Source organism: Felis catus, chromosome A2 (assembly GCF_018350175.1).
Source record: "Felis catus isolate Fca126 chromosome A2, F.catus_Fca126_mat1.0, whole genome shotgun sequence".
NCBI lineage: Eukaryota > Metazoa > Chordata > Mammalia > Carnivora > Felidae > Felis > Felis catus.
The window spans coordinates 141,131,698-141,150,099 of NC_058369.1; the positions used below are offsets into that span (position 1 = coordinate 141,131,698).

The 18,402-nt window shown below is 41.0% G+C and overlaps 1 pseudogene; it reads right to left on the bottom strand.

The window, feature by feature from the left end:
• Window positions 1–3,839: 3,839 nt before the first annotated feature.
• Window positions 3,840–13,628, bottom strand: LOC101095969 (annotated as a pseudogene).
• Window positions 13,629–18,402: the final 4,774 nt, after the last annotated feature.

The following is an 18,402-nucleotide window of genomic DNA, read 5'->3' on the forward strand; positions in this document are numbered from 1 at the left end:
TGTCTGTCTCAAGGACAGAACTACGGATTTTAGCCATTTCATCTTGACAGTTTGTTCGAGTTATGCTTTATAAAAAGGTAACCTTTAAACAGTGATTATCCTGTCAACTTAGTACATGGTTTAATAGGTATTCAGTACAAGTATAAACAATAGGCTTATTTTCTTTCATTCATGATGGTCTTTGATAATCTTGTGTGCTTAAACAGCCTTATTTCATCTGAGCATGCATTCCCATCCTTCTTGAAGTATTTACTGAATGTTTACTCCCTGCCAGGCTTGGTATTAAGTGTCACAGATTTAAGGTGAAATAGCGTGGCTCTTGCATCAGTGAGTTTGTCGTCTGTTGGAAGAAGACAGATATTGACAGTGGGAAATGACAACACAGTCTGTGATAAATGCTATTATGGAAGTTCAGCATGCTCTGGCATACAAATAAGAATTTGGAGGTGCCAGAGGAAAAATTCAAGGATGTCATGAAAGAAATGATGTGTCCACTACTCAGAAGACTGAAGGACGGTTAGAGTGGGGGCACAAGACAAAAAGAACTTCGGAAAGACTGAGTGTAGTTTTTACCGTGGCATACAGTGGATGATGGCCAAATGGTGGAAGCTTTTGTCTGCCAAACGAAAGTTTGGACTTTACAAGGAAGACACTCCCAGACTTCTTAACCTGCCCTGTTTTTCCCTGCCTACCTATCACAGTATGCTACATTTATCTGTTTTTACTCTCCATCACCTCCCTATAATGTAAGCATCATGAGGGCAGCTGTTTGGTCTACTTTCCTCTGGTGAACAGTAGCTGGGACTTAGTAGGGACCCACTAATTATGTATTGAACAAATAAAAGCCAATGGGGAACCACGAAAGAATTTTTAAAAGTGTCCTTTTATTAAATTTTTATTTATTTAAAAAAATATTTTAAATTTTATTTATTTTGAGAGACAGAGAGAAAGCGAGAGCATGCATGAGCAGGGGAAGGGCAGAGAGAGAGAGAAAGAGAGGGAGAGAGAGAATCCCAACAGGCTCTGGGCCGGCAGCACAGAAACTGATGAGGGGCTTGAACTCACGAACTGTGAGATAGTGACCTGAGCCAAAATCACAAGTCGGACACTTAACTGACTGAGCCACCCAGGCACCCCACCACTAAAGAATTTTAAGTGCGGGAGTTGTCATGGCCGCTTTTCACAACGTAGGCCCTCTTGGACCAATGTTGCCCTTTTCCTTAGCTCTGTCTTTTATTCTCGCCTCCAATCACAATTCTATTGTCAAAACCATGTTTTCATAAGTAAACCATGAAAAGAGACAATTTGATAATGATCTGGGAAGGATACTCTATATGGACTAGTTTACTTAGAATACATAAATGGCTTTCAGATGATCAGGACTTAGAAAGAATGGAGGCTGCAAGACAAGTTGGAAAAGGCATGGATTCTGGAGTTGGACAGTTGTCAGGGCAAATCCCAGCCTCCAACATTTATTTACTCACTATACAAGCCTGAGGGAACTAACCTTCTATTCTATATAATGGCAATGCTGTATACTTTTTAGGATTCTTGAAAGGATTGACTAATATAATACACAGAAAGTATTTGGCCTCAGAACTAATTGTGTAAGTGTCTGTAGGAGGAAGGAGGTGGATATGTTTTTATTGGGTGTGGGAAGGTATCTGTATTGCTGTTGTCAAGTGGAATGTCAAAACTGTAGACTTCTTCCATAGCAGACTTGGCCATGAACCCAGTAAGAAAAGAGACCACTAAACAGAAAAAGAGAGTTAGCAGGAACAATTTATGTAATACACAACTTTATATACGATTAGGTTTACAGAAGCAAAGTTGGATTTCCTCTTAGATCCCGTATTTTCACTAGGGATCCTGTTTGTATCTGAGACACAAATGGTATCCCTGCTCTTCAGGAACTTGCACACTGATAGGGATGATAGATATGTCAACCGAAATTGTCCATAGAATGTGGCATATACAAACATTTTAAAGATGGGAGAGCTATAGAAACATAGTTTCGTCCTGTTAACACAGTATGCTAAAGGAATTGAGCAAAGTAGCTTCAAAAGATGCGGAATTCATTTGTTAGATACAGATTGCATCCCTAAACTCTCAAGTGTCATACAAAACCAGTCTCACAGGTACAGCAGAGGGCTTAGTTTCAAAGTTATTAAAGAAGGTACCTGCTCTTATTTTTGAAAGTGAACTGGAAAGGAGTACGGATATAAAGTAGACCGTTTGGTTTATTCTATAGATACATTCTATATTGTTGGAAGAAAGCAGACTTTACTAAGAGATCATGAGTAGTAATTTAAGGGTACTTGCTGAGTAGTGATGAAGACAGGAAATGGTGTTTAAAAAAGAAAAAAGCTCTTGGGGCACCTGGGTGGCTCAGTCCGTTGAGCTTCTGACCTTTGATTTCAGCTCAGGTTATGATCTCACAACCATGGGATCTAGTCCCACATTGGGCTCTGCATTGGATATGAAGCCTACACGAGATTCTCTCTCTTCTTCTCCCTCTGCCCCTCCCCTGCTTACATGCGCATGCCCCCTTTCTCTCTCTCTCAAAAAATAGAATAAAATTTAAAATTAAAAAAAAACTCTTGGCAGTGAACTTGGGATAAATATATCCATCCAGGAGAATTCATTGTTGGATTCAATACAGCAAACATTTGCTGACATAAAAGTGGCTAACAGGAAAAATGACATCCCATAGGAGCGATTAGGACAAAACAAAGAGTAGAAGTCCACAAAATGAGAAATATTTCCTTAATGCTCATCTTTATTAATGAGGTAGTCATGAAAGAAATTAATTTCCCCAATTTTTCTATAAATGGGCTGCTGGTAAAGTAATAGTGATCTTTAGATGGCGTCTGACCTATTAAGGAAGAGGACAGTTAAGTACATATTATTTTGTGTAGATATTTGAGGACTATGAGACATTTACTTGCCATGTAACTTCGCACTGCAATGGAAGAGTGACTTCTGGCCTATATCCCTTCCACCCACTCCCAGCTAAACTCAGTGAAGGCAAAGTATGTGCTTTGGATACTGTGACATAGCATAATTCTTGGTACAGGGAAGGTGCTCGATAAAAAACTGAAAAAATGCAGGGGCGCCTGGGTGGCTCAGTCAGTTGAGCATCTGACCTTGTCTCAAGTCACGATCTAGACTTCAGCTTAGGTCATGATCTCACAGCTTGTGAGCTCGAGCCAGCGTTGGGCTCTGTGCTGACAGCTCAGAGCCTGGAGGTTGCTTCAGATTCTTTGTCTCCCTCTTTCTCTCTGCTTCTCCCCCTTTTGTGCTTTTTCTCAAAAACAAACACAAACCAAACAAACAAAAAAAACAACACAAATGCTTTTCTCTTTGATCATAATTATATGTTTTCTCTTTGTTTTTTTCTCCTCTGTTTGCAACCAAAGAGAGAGGGAAGGGAGGAGGTGGAGAGAGAAGGTGGGAGAGAAGAAAAAAACTCATCTGCCCAGATGTCACAAATGTCACAAATGTCATTGCCTCTTCTTGCCTCAGACTTCCTTTAAGAAGTAAAAAGGATGAAGCCTCAAAATGGTGGTATTGTTTGGGATGTGTCAAATCCAATCTGCTGTGTACTCACAGGTTATAGTACAAAGTCACTAAGGTCTTAAGGTAAACTCTTTGAGGCATTAAATTTCCTGTAAGGAAAAAGGAGTTTTTTGTGATAGATCTTACCTCTGTATGACTAAACTTTGTTTAATATTTGATTCAAGATGGAGCTGTAAAAGTACTCAAAATGATTCAAATTATTATTGCACATTTTTAAGCTTCAATAATTAAAAAAATTTTTTTTTAAAGTCACAGGTAGTTTATCTTTCTATGACTAGATTAGGAGGGGGAAAAAATGAAGAACCCACTGGTAGCAGGAAGAAGCAAGAGACTTCTAGGGTCTGGCATTTGATGAGATAGATCTTCAGTTGCTGTACATTTCCATTGTTTTTCCATGGCAGAACATTCAGCAGAGAGAGCACGCACGCCTGAAGCCAGGTTACTCTCACGTTCCACAACGATGTTGTTTGCAGGGTTATTATTGCCACATAGTTGGCTGTGCCCCCAGACAAATGGGGTGCTGGTCTGTTTCCCCCAGATCTTTATCCCAGTCTCCATCCCAAGGAGGACACTGCCATTTGCTCTCAGCCAGAGAGCAAGGTTCCTGGTTTGGTTGACAACATCCTGCTCAATATGACTTTTATCGTCATAGCTGAAGATATGATGACTGATTTCGCCAGATGTACCTGGTGGCGAGCACTGAAGGGACAAGTCAAAATGGTCGAAACCATTTTGCTTTCGACATCAGGATGATTCTTTCTGCACTTGATAAGAGGGTAAGGAATCCTTTAGGCTCTGATCTGGTGGTTTTTATCACAGGGGGATTGTCATAGCTTTTCATGGTCCAGGGAATAGATGTAAATTTCTTCCAGGTTGGAAATGAAGGAGCGGAATCCAAGGGCTGGGTGGAGACACGCTCTGCCTACAGTCAGTCCCTTTCTCCTCACATCCGGGCCCCAGCAACGCTCACTTCCATCCCGGATGTTAGCAGGTGGGGACCTCACTTCCTGTAGCTCTAATAACTTTTTTTTTAAAGTTTATTTATTTGAGGGGCACCTGGGTGGCTCAGTCGGTTGGGCGGCCGGCTTCGGCTCAGGTCATGATCTCGCGGTCCGTGAGTTCGAGCCCCGCGTCGGGCTCTGTGCTGACAGCTCAGAGCCTGGAGCCTGTTTCAAATTCTGTGTCTCCCTCTCTCTGACCCTCCCCCATTCATGCTCTGTCTCTCTCTGTCTCAAAAATAAATAAACGTTAAAAAATTTTTTTTTGTAAGTTTATTTATTTGATAAAGGAGGTGGATGGATAGAGAGAGGGAGATGGAATCCCAAGCAGGCTCCACACTGTCAGCGTGGAGCCCAATGCAGGACTTGAACCCACAAACTGGGAGGTCATGACCTGAGCTGAAACCAAGAGCTGATGGCATAACAAACTGAGCCACCCAGGTGCCCTTCATAATTTTGTTAAATAGAATCACTTGTACAGTCTTTTATATTATGTTGTTCTAAAATCCTTTTTGTTCTTACAAAGTCATTGCTGCTTATGGTGAAATAATACAAAATTACACAGTGGAAAACTAAAAGTCCTCTTCCCTCCCCTCTCTACCAGTGATAACTCCCGGTTACAGTTTCTTCTATGTAATTCCAGAAATTTCCTAGAAATGTAAAAGCAAATGTGCGTGTATACTGTTAAAAGATAAACTGAGGCATATTAAAAATTGGAAGAGTTTATTTGAGCAAAAACTGATTCAAATCGGGCAGCACCAAACCAGAAGTGGTTAGGAGGGCTCCGCAGACAAGGACCAGGGGAAAGACTCATACAGAGAAAAGAAGGGAAGCAAGAAAGGAAATTATTGATTGGCTAAAGCTTTATGCCTATTGGCTGTTTATGACTCGTTGTCCCTAGTGTTTTAATTTTGTGACTTTGAGGCATTTGTAGGTTTAGATTTTGGTTTGCCTCTATAGGCTGCCACCGCAATAGAGCCACATCAGTCTAAGGGCATTTTTGTTTAATTTAACAATATATTTAACATAAATAGGCGTATGGTGTCCACAATGGTCTACAACTTGCTTTTCCCACATGACAATGTATTTGGAGTATCTGTAGTAACCACAATGTGCTTCACTGTACCCTGTCTGGCAATTCTTTTCAAATTCTTATTGTTGGACATTTCATTTTCTCAAGATTTTGTCTCCTCTATCAAAAACGTAGTTAGCATTTGTATGTATATGTGTGTGTGTGTGTATGTATCGGCACACTTTTGCCAGGCTGACGTGGAATTGCTAATGCAAAGGGTATGTGCATTTCCATGTAGACAGACACTGCAGAATTCTCTTCTAACACGTCTGTTTCAACGAAGGAACTCAGCAATAGCGAATGAGACAAAGAAAGTTTTCCTTCCCAACACTGGGCATTGTCAAGTTCTGTCGTTACCAATCATTCATAAACTTGGTTCTTAAATACTGAAGTTCATGCTTTTTCGTAGTTTGTTAAGGGCATTCTTTTTTCTTGCCAAGACATTTCTTTTTTTTTCTTTTTAAAGAGTAAAGCTCGTTTTGTTTCTCATTTATGCCCAGACTCTATTTTAGGAGATTGTTGCCATTTCTGAAAACGAACACAGACTTTTTCAGACATCAACCAATTATAATATGAAACAGGAAACCAAAGACCAGGTTTTAAAAGAACACTTTATTTCTTTTGCCTATTATTTTTGATGGGGTATTTGGCTTTAATGATCGTTAGTATATTTTAAAAGTACATTAGTCACGAAGAGCTACAAATTCCTCTACCCACTGAATCTCATTGTTTTCATGAGCTATACAGCCATATGAAGTTTTGGCAAATAACTCTTTTGTAAGAAGTATCTTTTAAATAAAATAAGACAGTTTTTCATGGGAAGCCTAACCCCTAGTAGGAAGATATAAGAATAAGCTAATCCCAGTTTAAACATTAGCAAATTGTTGACTTTGGGTTAGTCCCTTGCCTTCTCTGACTTTGTTTCCTCAAATGTGAAAAGCCAGTTTTTGAAAAGACTAGAAAAAAATAAACAAAAGTTAGCTAGTGCAGTGCTTGTCATCAGAATGGTAGGTACTTGGAAAGTGATCGTTATTTATCTGAAGGCTTTATATAAGATCCTGAGTTTTCCCTCTATTAGATGATTTAGAGTTTACACTTGGAATCTAAGACTGGCTTTAAAATTTTCATTTCGAGGAGTATTGTATTCAATAAGACGTATTTATAATTGTTCTTTACTTAAAAAGGATAAGTAGGTTTTATTTGATTGGAAACAAATTGCCTACTTCTGGCACAGTGAGTTATTAGGCCAATATACAACTCTTATCGGAAAAAAATTAATACATCTAGGAGTTTCTGTCTTTTGACTGATGTGCTGTGTTTCTAACTAGACCCTATAAAGTTTTAACACATTGTGTTAATCCAACTTTGTTCACTTACTTGGTTTCCAATTATTTCATCACTACAACACATTTTTAATAACAAACTTCAGAGTAGAAGGTAGCACATACAGTTTTTACTGAAATATATTTCTTCCCCCACACCAACTTGCTAATCCTAAATAATAGATATAAGGACAAGGATGGGCTTGGGTTAATATATAATTATGTAATTTTTGGAGACCATATCATTATGGATTACTTTATTTTTCTCTTAATTGAAGATCAGAGAAAAGATTTCTGGGTTAGTCATTTTATAAAAGTAGAAAAAATAATTAAGATTATAGTATGTAGTATATACATATTTTTGAAAGTTGAGCAGCCAAAGGCATACTTTCTGCATCATATACAGAACTTAAATCCTTGAATGGTGAGAGATTTCAGTGACTAAAGATTTTAGTAATGTATCATTCCCATTGGATGTTAAGAACTAGCTTTCCTGAAATTGTCAATCACTGCCCGATCACTCTTCATAAATAAGAAGAGCTTCCATTTGTTATTCAATATTTAATTATATGTTTTACACACAACTTCCCATTTATTTATTTATTTATTTATTTATTTTCGCATGAGGAAACAGAGCCTTAGATTAAGTGCTTCTCCATCGTCACATAGGTACAGCTGCAAAGAAGACCTTGGTGACTTTGACTTCCAAGCCTGTGCATTCTGCCATTACACAATACTGCTCTCCCCTCAGGTTAGGAGATGAAATAATGGTACGTAGAACTTAGGGCTGCTTCTGATTTCTTCTTTTTACTCCGCAGCACCATCTACCAACTACTGAGAATTTTTCTGAGTGCTCGACCCAGAGCACAGGTGATCAAGGGGCACTCAGTTTCATCTGTACTTTCAATATGTAACTTTTATGGATTAAATGGGGAACTGGCATTCAAAGAAAGAGGGAGACTGGATAGGCTACCACAAGTTTGCCTCATCCTGACGTTCGTGACACACAGTGACAAACTGTACATTTTCAGCAGCAGGGGCAGGCGCATAACCGTGTCAATCCCAAGGCCTTTTCAACAATTCCATCTCTATGTCCTTGAAGCTTTTGGTTTCAGAGAAGAGAAATGATAACTGGTCACATGCTAGTCCATTATGTCACCAGGAGAAAACCAGTCATTTTATCTTTCAGATAGAACATGAGGTATTAAGATGCTAAAAACAGAATATAAATAATGGCTGGTGTGTGGTTGCTTTAGAAGTTTTATGTCTTTGAGAGATGATGTTCTAAAAATTTGCTTACTTATAAAACTGATTTTCAAGCGGTTTTATTTTTCTTCAAGTAACAAATTTAATTTGGTGAGTATTTTGGCAGGGAGAGAAATGGTGGGTGGGAAAGTTAGTGATCATATCTTCCTGTGATTGTTTTATGTATTCCCGGTGGATAAGCTGAGCAATTTTTTAAAATGTAGGCTCTAATATACTAGTCGTGAAACAACATGGTGTATGAGAGAGACCGAAAGAGAGACAGAGACAGAGAGAGAAAGAGAGATGGTGGGAAAGTAAGTGATCAGAGACTGAGACAGGGATGGAAGGATAGCAGCATGAAGAGAGCAACAGAAGATGAGTCAAGTTCAGGGAGGTATGGGACTTGGTAGGAGGGGGAGTTGAGGCTGGAGAGGTAGATAGCAGTCATATATGAGGGTCTTCTGGGCTATGCTAATGAACCCCAAATTAATCCTTTAGGCAGCACTGAAACGGTCAGATTTGTATTTTACATCTGGGGAGAATGCCTGTGTGGCTCAGTCGGCTGAGCGTCCAACTGAGTGTCCAACTGTTGGAGATCAGGTCACGATTTCAAAGTTCATGACCGGAGCTCCACATGGGGCCCCGTGCTGACAGTGCTGCGGAGCCTGCTTGGGATTCTCTCTCTCTTCCTCTCTCTCAAAATGAATAAATAAACTTAAAAACAAATCCGTGGAGAAGGTGAGGTAAGGAGATATGGGCTCTTTGAGCCTAGAGGCAGAAAAACCAGTTGGAAGGCTGTTGCTATTATCTAGAGCAGAGACGATGACGTCTTGAACTTCAAGGGAAGTTTTAGGGATGGAGAGAAGAGGATAGAAATAGAAATCAATAGATTGCTGGGGTGTGGGAAGGTTAGGGAAAACAAGGAATCTGATGTGACACCAGGTTTCTCGCTGGGCTATACGCCATCCACTCCCAAGAAAGGAGCAGGGATGGTGAGCAGTGTGGGGATTCATTTGAGCATGTTGCATCTGAGGTGGCTGTGAGGTATCCAGAGAGTTTTGTTGTTGTTGTTTTCATTTTTGTTTTTATTAAGTTTTTAATGTTTATTTATTTTTGAGAGAGAGAGAGAGAGAGAGAGCAGGGGAGGGGCAGAGAGAGAGGAAGACACAGAATCTAATGCAAGTTCCAGGCTCTGAGCTGTCAGCACAGAATCTGATGTGGGGCTCGAAGCCATGAACTATGAGATCCTGACCTGAGCCGAAGTCGAACGCTTAGCTGACTGAGTCACCCAGGCACCCCTTTATTTTTGTTTTTAAGCCATACGATTTGGAAGCTCAAGGGAGAAAAGAAGGGCTGTGTCATTAACAAATAATAATAATAGTCGGAGAGATACAGTATGCCTAATATTTTGAGAAGATAGTGTCTGGAGTCAGACTACCTGAGTAATGAAGAACCATCATTTACTGACTGTGTGAGTTTGAGCAAGTTGCTTAATTTCTCTGTGCCTTAGTTTCCTCATCTGTTGTGAGAATTAAATGAGTCGATACATGTAAAGCTTTTAGATCAGTGTTGGGCACATAGTAAGAACCATATACCGGTTTGTTGTATTGTTGTTATTTTTAATTCAGCTCTCATTTATTGCACACTTGCTCTGGGCCACACCTATGCTGAGAGCTTAGAGGCAGTTTCTCGCTCACACTCCATAACACCTTGTGATGGTGATACTGTCGCGATCTAAAGAAACTCAGACCTCAGGAAGGCTGATCAGATTGCCCAAAGCAACCCACGAGAAGTAAAGGGCACAGCCAGGATGCAAACTCAAGCCTGAAGGACAACAGGAGTCCAAGGCCATTAAGGTGATACCTGAAACCATGAGAGGGTATAAAGGGAGAGGAGCCAGGAAACACCCACGTTCCTCCAGAGGTGGGAATAGGGGCAGAGAAAAGCAACTGAAGACGTGCTGTGCAAAAAGCAGAAGCAGGTTAGCCAAGTCGATTGTAGCCGGAGCCCAATAAAGTAAGGATTTACTTTTCAGGCTGCTTTTATAATTCCTCCTCTTCCTCTACCCCTCACATTGAGATTTTACATTTTACACTTCTGTGCATGAAAAAAAAATTACTAATTAGACACTCAAATCTTGACTCCTATACCAGAGGCATCACGTTATCTGATAGACTTAAAGTATGATGGAAGAACTTAAAACTTTGAAGCTCTGAGCTGCTGATCTATGTTAGAGCTGAAGAGCTTTCTCCTTCCTTAGGCGGTGGTCATAGGGATTAATAATCCTATCTGCCTCTGTGTCCCAGTTCAGTGTTACTTCCAGGGTCCCCCTAGCCTATTTTCATGGTCTTTGTCTGGAGTTCCTGGGATTTATTCTGTATATATGTTCTAGCTTGCTAAGGCTGCCCTAACAAAGCACTGCAGAGTAGGTGGTTTAAACAACAGAAATGTATTTTATCACAGTTCTGAAGGATAGAAGTCCCGAGTCAAGGAGTCCACAGGATTCGTTTCCTCCAAGGGGCATAAGAGATAGGTCTGTTCCAGGTCTCTCTCCTTGACTTGTAAATGGCCATCCTCTCCCCGTGTCTTCCATCCATCCTGTATGTGTTCAAATTTCCTCTTTGTGAGGATGCTAGTCATATTGGATTAGAAGCCACCCTAGTGATCTCATTTTAACTCGAATACCTCTTCAAGGACCTTGTCTACAAATAAAGTCACATTCCGAGGTACTGGGGTGGGACTTCAATATATGAATTTCGAAGGGACATAATATGGCCCACGAAAATATCAATATCCTAATGATGTTTACTTTAATTGTTAAAGACTTTGACTTTGAATCCAGTATGGAAATGCAGTACAAGTAAAAAAAAAAAAAAAAAACATATTCTCCCCCACCATTTTGTAGTATCAACGAAAGGAAACAAATTTTCATTTTACATCCTCCCAGTCAGATTTTCCTTTTCCAGGCCATAAGATATTTAATAAAGAAGCTTTCTTCCTTGTCTTGATGAGGAATAGAGATTTGCACTCAGTTTTAAAATTAATTTTCATGAGTGTACCTGCTCATTCAGCCAACTCTGTCTCTTGTGGTCAACATCCTTTAGGGAATGGGAAAACCATAACTACCATGACCAACATTCTGGGCATTAATTGCAGTCACTCTCCCAGGTGCTGTGGAAAGGGGGGCAGATTATAAAGATTCTCTGACCTCAAGATATGTTTAACTTCATGCTATTATTAACCCTTTTTGTATCATAGAGGCTTTGGGAATCTGGTGAAAGCTAGCTTTTCTTCTCAGAGATATTTATATACAACGAAAAACAAAATTATGTATATAGCTGCTTTTGTTGCATTAGATCAAAACACTTTTATAAAGAATTGTGCCTTTTCCATCCTCCTTTACATGCAAAATTAATTTCAGGCAAGTTTCTAAAAAAATAGGAAGAAGGAAAGAAAGAAATCCAATGTGCGCAAATAAAATTAAACCATAAAGTTTGTCTTTGCTAAAAAATAAACTTCAATGAGAAGGCATCTCTCCCATGGCTTGAATGAGAAGCTGAAATTACTGAATAGTGTCTGGCGTGACGTCTAGGTACCTTTCTGTAGACTTTCTGCTTTGACGGGAACACAGCCTGAAAAGCTGCGCTCACAATGGCATGTTGTAGCAAACAGAATCAGTTCATGTTCACAAAAGACACAGTGGGCTTATCATAAGAGAACGCCAAGATATTCCAAGATTATCTGACGTGGATAGTGGATTTATGTTGTTTAATTTCCACCGGCTTCACATCACTGAGTTTCGTCTTCAGCAACGGAATGCTGTTGATGTCAGCAGAGGGAAGATTAAGAGTTCATGTTTCAATTTTCAGGTTGTCTGATCAGAAGTACTTTAAAGAGTTGCGGGGTTTCAAGTTGTCAGCATATTTCTGTATCACAGATTTGTAAAAGAGAAGGAGTTCATATTCTGCTTTCATTTCATGAGAAAACATTTTGAAAAGGCAATGATTCAAGGCACCAGCATTAACAAAGTTGATACCTTACCATAGACAAGCAGGGCCAGAGAAAGCAATGGGTGTAGAACTTACTGCATAAAGATTCTTCCTCTAAGCTGTGTCACAAGCACCACAGATGTTCTGTCTATTCACAAAGTGCCCAACGAGTTATATTTGCAGAAGAAACTTCTCAGCATTTCAAAGATATTGATGGATTTGAAATTTCTGAATGGACTTGCTAAATAGGAGTTTATTTTTGAAGGCATCAGCTGGCTGCATAAAGCAGCTTCCAATTCCTCCATTGGATGCCTCAAAACATTATTTTTAAAAAGTCGACCATCATGGAATAATTTCATTTTTTTGGAGGTACTGCTTTAACCTGTCTCCTTTGCCCCAAACCATATACTAACTTGACCATTTTGGGGGTACCCAGATTTTACCACTTACTTTGTTGTTATTTTAAGAGCAGGCTGATTCATTAGGGCCCACCCAATTTTGGTAAAGTCTTGCCTTTTCAACCCTAGTCTTCTTTTCTTAGAAAAGATCTACGCTTGCAAATTTTTGGAAGAAAAATTATGAGATACTAGTCCTGCATTTTTGGTTTCACGTTCCTTCCACTGACAAGAAGTCATCCTGCCAAAACAACTCAGGCTGTGGTGTTCTGTCACACGTAGGAGGAAGCAGAGCCAAAAAATATTTGGTATTTCTTCCTTATTATTTTCTTTGACATTTTCTAACTTAAGCCAATCCTGATGTAAACAAAGACAGATGCTCATCATCATAATGGCAGGGCACATATTTTAATTCCTACCAGTGGAAAGCTGTTCTGACATATGCCAACACTGATGAGGATACAGGGCATGTCTATAGGAGCAGCCATAATAGACACAGAAATAACGTATTCACTAAGGTGTTTGGGGGAAAAAATCACGTAAAAATTACTGTAGTGTGTGCATTTCTGTCCCAGTGTACGTTCAAATGCACATCCATATGCCTGATTCACAGACCTCCCTCTGATGCCCCCGCCATAGACCCCAGGTTAGGAGTGCTGGCATAAATGAGTGGACCGTATCTTCAACGAAACCCCAAATCCAGTGTGAGTCCAATGGTGGGAGAGACCCCCTTTCCTGGTAGTCTTAGAAAAGACCTCATAAGTCCCCAAGAAGATAACATTGGAGCTACAACCTGAAGACTGAGCAGCAGTTTATTAGGGTGAGAAGAGGACCAAGATAGACACCGAAAAGGGAAATGCCATAACCGGGGAAGTTCTGGTAATGCGTGTGGATGACTCTAAGAAGGTAAGGGTTATGTTGGAAATGTTTAGCTATCAAGACAGAGAAAACTACTCAAGCTTGAATTTGAACTCTGCTATTTTTCTACATGAACTTGCATAAGTTTTGTAATCTCCTTTTACCTCCATCTCCTCGTTTTTGATATGGGGATGGCAGATGAAAGTCAGCACGTGCTGGGACCTTGTATTTGTCCAAATAGGATTTCTTTCAACCCTCCTTGCCACACCAAGTTTATGGACACCCGATGAAAGGGGACACAGCCACCCTCCCCTTCATTTAGGGTAAATAGCGATGGTAATAATAGTTTTGGTAATTCTAATAGCTGGAATAGAACGAGCCTATACTCTGTGCACGTGTTGTGTTAAGTGTGTTGCATACATCATCACGTTTCACTTCATAACATCTGAGGTAGAAGCTGTCATCGTGTCCATGATGAGGAAACTGAGGTTTAGATAGGTTGAGACATAGCCAGAATTCCTCAGAGAGCAGACATAGAGCCAGCCTTATGTCAGGCTCTTTCCTCAACCTACCCTGTTTTAAATTTCCTCCTAAGCTAGTCTTCTTCAATTATGTCCAATGAGCTCCAATTATGTCCAATGTGCCTGGACACACCCTCTCTGGTCAGCCTCTCAGGCTGATGCTTCCTTTGGATGGTCTAGTCACATTTGATTGACTTCTTTCCATGAGGCTGCTTCTCAGACCATCCTGGCTGCACACACCTCTGTGTGCAAGTGACACATGTCACCACTTGACCTGGCTGCAGGTCCTTATGTGTCTGTGAGAGGGAATTCAATGCACTGCTGAGCTACTGTCAAGACCAAGTAAAATACTTTCCCCTGGAGCATGCTAGAAACGAGTGCCCCTGTTACCTCTGAGTGACATAAAATTGTGTTAAGCAAAAGCTGTGACTGCCCCGGGTCTCACTTGTATGTTGAGAAAATTGAGCATGGGGGAGGACAGAGAACAAGAGGGGGGAAAAAGGAAGAGCAAAAAATAAAACATTTTCTAAAATGGTGCTCATGGAGTGGAGGCTAGGTGCTTCTCTGGGATCTATACACACACATGGTGGGTTTCTTTTAATTTCTTTTAAGGAATTTTGTCAGGTTATAATCAACTAGGGAGCTTGTCCTGCCTGAGGGAAATGACTTCAGTCGGAGCTAGTTTGACTTCACTGTTTACGTTTCTGAATTTCCTCCCTTGTATCTTCCTCTGTCAATGAGCTTATCTACCCAGCTCAAGGTTATAGGAAGAAAGTATCTTACTTGATATCTTAGTCTCTTTGGGCTGTTATAATAGAATTCCACGGGCTGGGTAGCTTATAAACAACATAAATTTATTGCCCACAGCTCTGGAGGCTGGGAAACCCAAGATCAATGCACCTGCATAGTCATGTTTTGGTGAGGGCTTCTTCCCGATTCATAACTGGCCCCTCCTCTCTGTGTCTTCACATGGTGGAAAGGCTAGGGAATCTCTCTAGAACTTCTTTTATCAGCACACTAATTTCATTCATGAGGGCTCCACTCTCATGAGCTAAGCAACTCCCAAAGGCCTCATCTACTAATATCAATCTGTGGGGGAGTTAGGATTTCCCCATCTGAGATGCAGGGGGACACAAACATTCAAACCATGGCAGCTAATTTCTGCCATTTTTGTTTATTTAGGTTGATTATGTGAAGTAATATGGTAAAGAGTAATAAGGAACAGAAGCAGATGATTGATCTTGGGGCCTGCCAGCCTCAACTTCCTGACCACCCCACCGCTCTCAAGATTTGGGCTGAGGGTGCCGTCAGCCACAGCCCTGTAAACCTCTTGGACTCATTCCTGATTCCAATTTGAAAACTGTCTTATGCTCTCTGCCACGGTGGATGTAATCTTTCTTCCTGCTGAAGATAGTATATTGCAAGTCACCCAGATGGACCTTCTGGGTAGCATCATCTGCTTTTCTTAGTGTCCTTCAACCACATTTTGACTATACAATATATTTTGGGTTTGACTGTATGTCACAGGAAACGTTACAGATATAAATGAGCAAGTTACTTCTTTCAACCAAACAACCTAAGAGAAACTTTTGTCTGAAATCTCATAGATCACGTCTTTACCATAAAAAAAAAAGTACTCATATGAGCTCTTGCCTATATTAACCATCGGATTTCCTACATGAAAGCCTCTAAATGAGACATTCAGAACAAAGGAACTGCTACATTTATGTTCGCAGCGCTGTGGACACAAGACGGAACACAGTGCTACCAGCTCCTTGCATTATGGCCGCCTTTGACGTGACAGCTGACCACACCACAGCTTCATCTCAGTCCGTTCCTACCCTGAGGAAGTCGTTTCAAAAGCCCAGTCACAGGAGCTTGTTACGCGCTGCCATGTTTACGATGATAATGCGCAGCCACGCTGTCAAGGCTGCTTCCTCTGCCTGAGACCAGGCAGGTTCTCAAAAACACCTCAGGAACTTGTCACGAGTCCTCGCAAATCCCCCGTGAAGTGGAACATTTTTCATCTGCCTCCCAGCAGGAGGTGAAACATTTGCGTGCCTTGTTTAAGGTCACAGAGAAAGAGAAAGGCAGAGAGAGCCAGAGCAGACGGAAAGAACTGAGCGTGATGTTGGACCAATCTCTATTAGCCCCACAGAGTCAAGGAGGTGAGCACAGGTGGGATGCAGCAAGGCTGGAGGTGGTTTTCACAGTGACGATGTTGCAATTCAGGGGACAGGGATGCTGGAAGTATGTCCTGTGTCTTTCCCTGAGCTGAGAAGGCATCAGAGAAGGGGGTGGGATGAGGAAGAAAGCGGGATCTGTCCTGGCGGGGTACAGGGCACAAAGAGACACCAGGGTTGAATGTTAAGTGATGGGGATCGCAGGGTGCCAAGTACGAAAAGAGGCAGGGAAAGGTTTGTTTGGGTCTGGGTCTTCATTTGTGTGGATGAGTGAATGACTACATGGACAGGTCAATACCATTGAAAGAAAAGGTTACTGTTACTCCCAGTTCTACTAGAAACAAGAGGCACGGCTCACACACATGGACACGTGAGGAACAGGTTTGTGCTGGGAAGCAGAGGCAGGAGTGGGTGTGGGTGGGGGAACGCTTAGGTCATGGCCTTTGTTGGGGTTTCTGTGGGAAAGGCAAGGCAGGACAGGGTCAAGAGTTTGTAATAGGCCATTCTTGTCAGGCTTGGGGCTATAAGGGCGGTCTCCAGCTCCTGGGTGACTCAACTGGTTAAGCATCTGACTTTGCCTCTGATCAGGATCTCACAGTTTGTGCGTTCGAGCCCCACATTGGGCTCTGTGCTGATAGCGTGGAGCCTGCTTGGGATTCTCTCTCTCTACCCGCCACCCCACCCCCCTCCTCCCTCCCTCTATCTCAAAATAAGTAAAACTTAAATAAAAAAAAGATTTATACGGGTGGTGTCTAGTTGCCTGGTACCTGGCCCTGGTGCGATTAAGACAGAGGAATATGGCCCACTGGGGTGTGCAGACCAGATAGAGGAGAGAAAGCTTTGGATTGCTTCATTTGCTTATCAAATAGCATGCCCTTTGCTGTCTCTAGGAATTAGCTAGCCCTGGGAGGAGCAGTCTCTCCCCAGCCAGAAAGGTGTTTCAAGATGTCAATACGTGATAATACACAGAAAATAAAAAAAAAAAACATGATTAATATACCATTACCTTGGATTTATCAGGGAGGAATTACTTAGTATTTGCGGCAACCATTTCTTCTCTAATAAAAAGATGTTAATAAATGTCTTATGTGACACACGTGATTATCATGAGAACAAAGTAAGGTAATGGATAGTAGATGGAAAACACTTTAGAGAGTGAAAAGGTCATGATTTGACATAAGATGTCAGGGTCTTCCAGAGAGTCTCCCTCCTCCACCCCATGCTGTCATCAGGAGGCTCTGCCCAAGATAAAACAGCCCTTTGATAGCCATCACACATGGCACCTGGGAAAGTAACCACCCCCGCCCAAATTAATTCTATCCATCTGAAGATGTGTTATGGCAACTCACAAGTCCATCAAATGAAGATATATATCTAAATGGAGCAAAATGTGAAAAAAAGAGGAGACGTACGGCTAACTCTACTATTCTTGCTGCATAGCTAGCTAGCATGGCTATGAATCAGGCAAATGCAGGTTTAAGATCTGGATCACACTTCTGAACACTTCTGGACCCCAGGTAAATGTCAACTCCTGTCTATGCCTCTTTCACCAGTACAATCAAGAAATTCTGATGAGGATAACATGAGCGAAAGCATGACAGAATTTAGTGAGATGCTTGGCATAGAAGAAGTGCTCCCTGATGATAATAATAATATTAATAATAATTAGTAACTCATTAGCTGATTTATTATTATCATTAGGGTTATTCCTCACTTAGTTTGTATATAACTTCTACTTTATCACTGCTAATAATTTCCTCAAATTATATTTCCTGGGTGAAGTTTGTTATTCCCATTTAATAAACATTGAGTGCTTTAGGATTAAAGATATGTATTTTAAGATCAGTGAAGACCTGGAAATTACCATTGACTGTGATAAGGGCAAGATTACTCATTCTCCCTAGGCATCAGTTCCTAGAGGGTGGGAAGAGTTGCCAGCCATCCCCTAAGTGTGGAGGATGTCATCCATATTAGGAATCTGCTCAACTACATTCCAATCTCTAAGAAAATTATTCCATTAGAAGCACATTCTCTATAATACACTTGTTTCTTTTTCAGAGATCATTTCTAACTTGATAGCTCATTATTTTCCCCTCTTGTGATCTTACAACAATGACACTCCACAAAGTAGTTTCCTTACAGGTGTCCCCCAGCCCATCTTTGTACCCCTGTGGGGACTCTGAAGACTAACACTTGACCAAGGAATGCCTTTGTTATTGGCCAATGTACTTGTGAAGTCT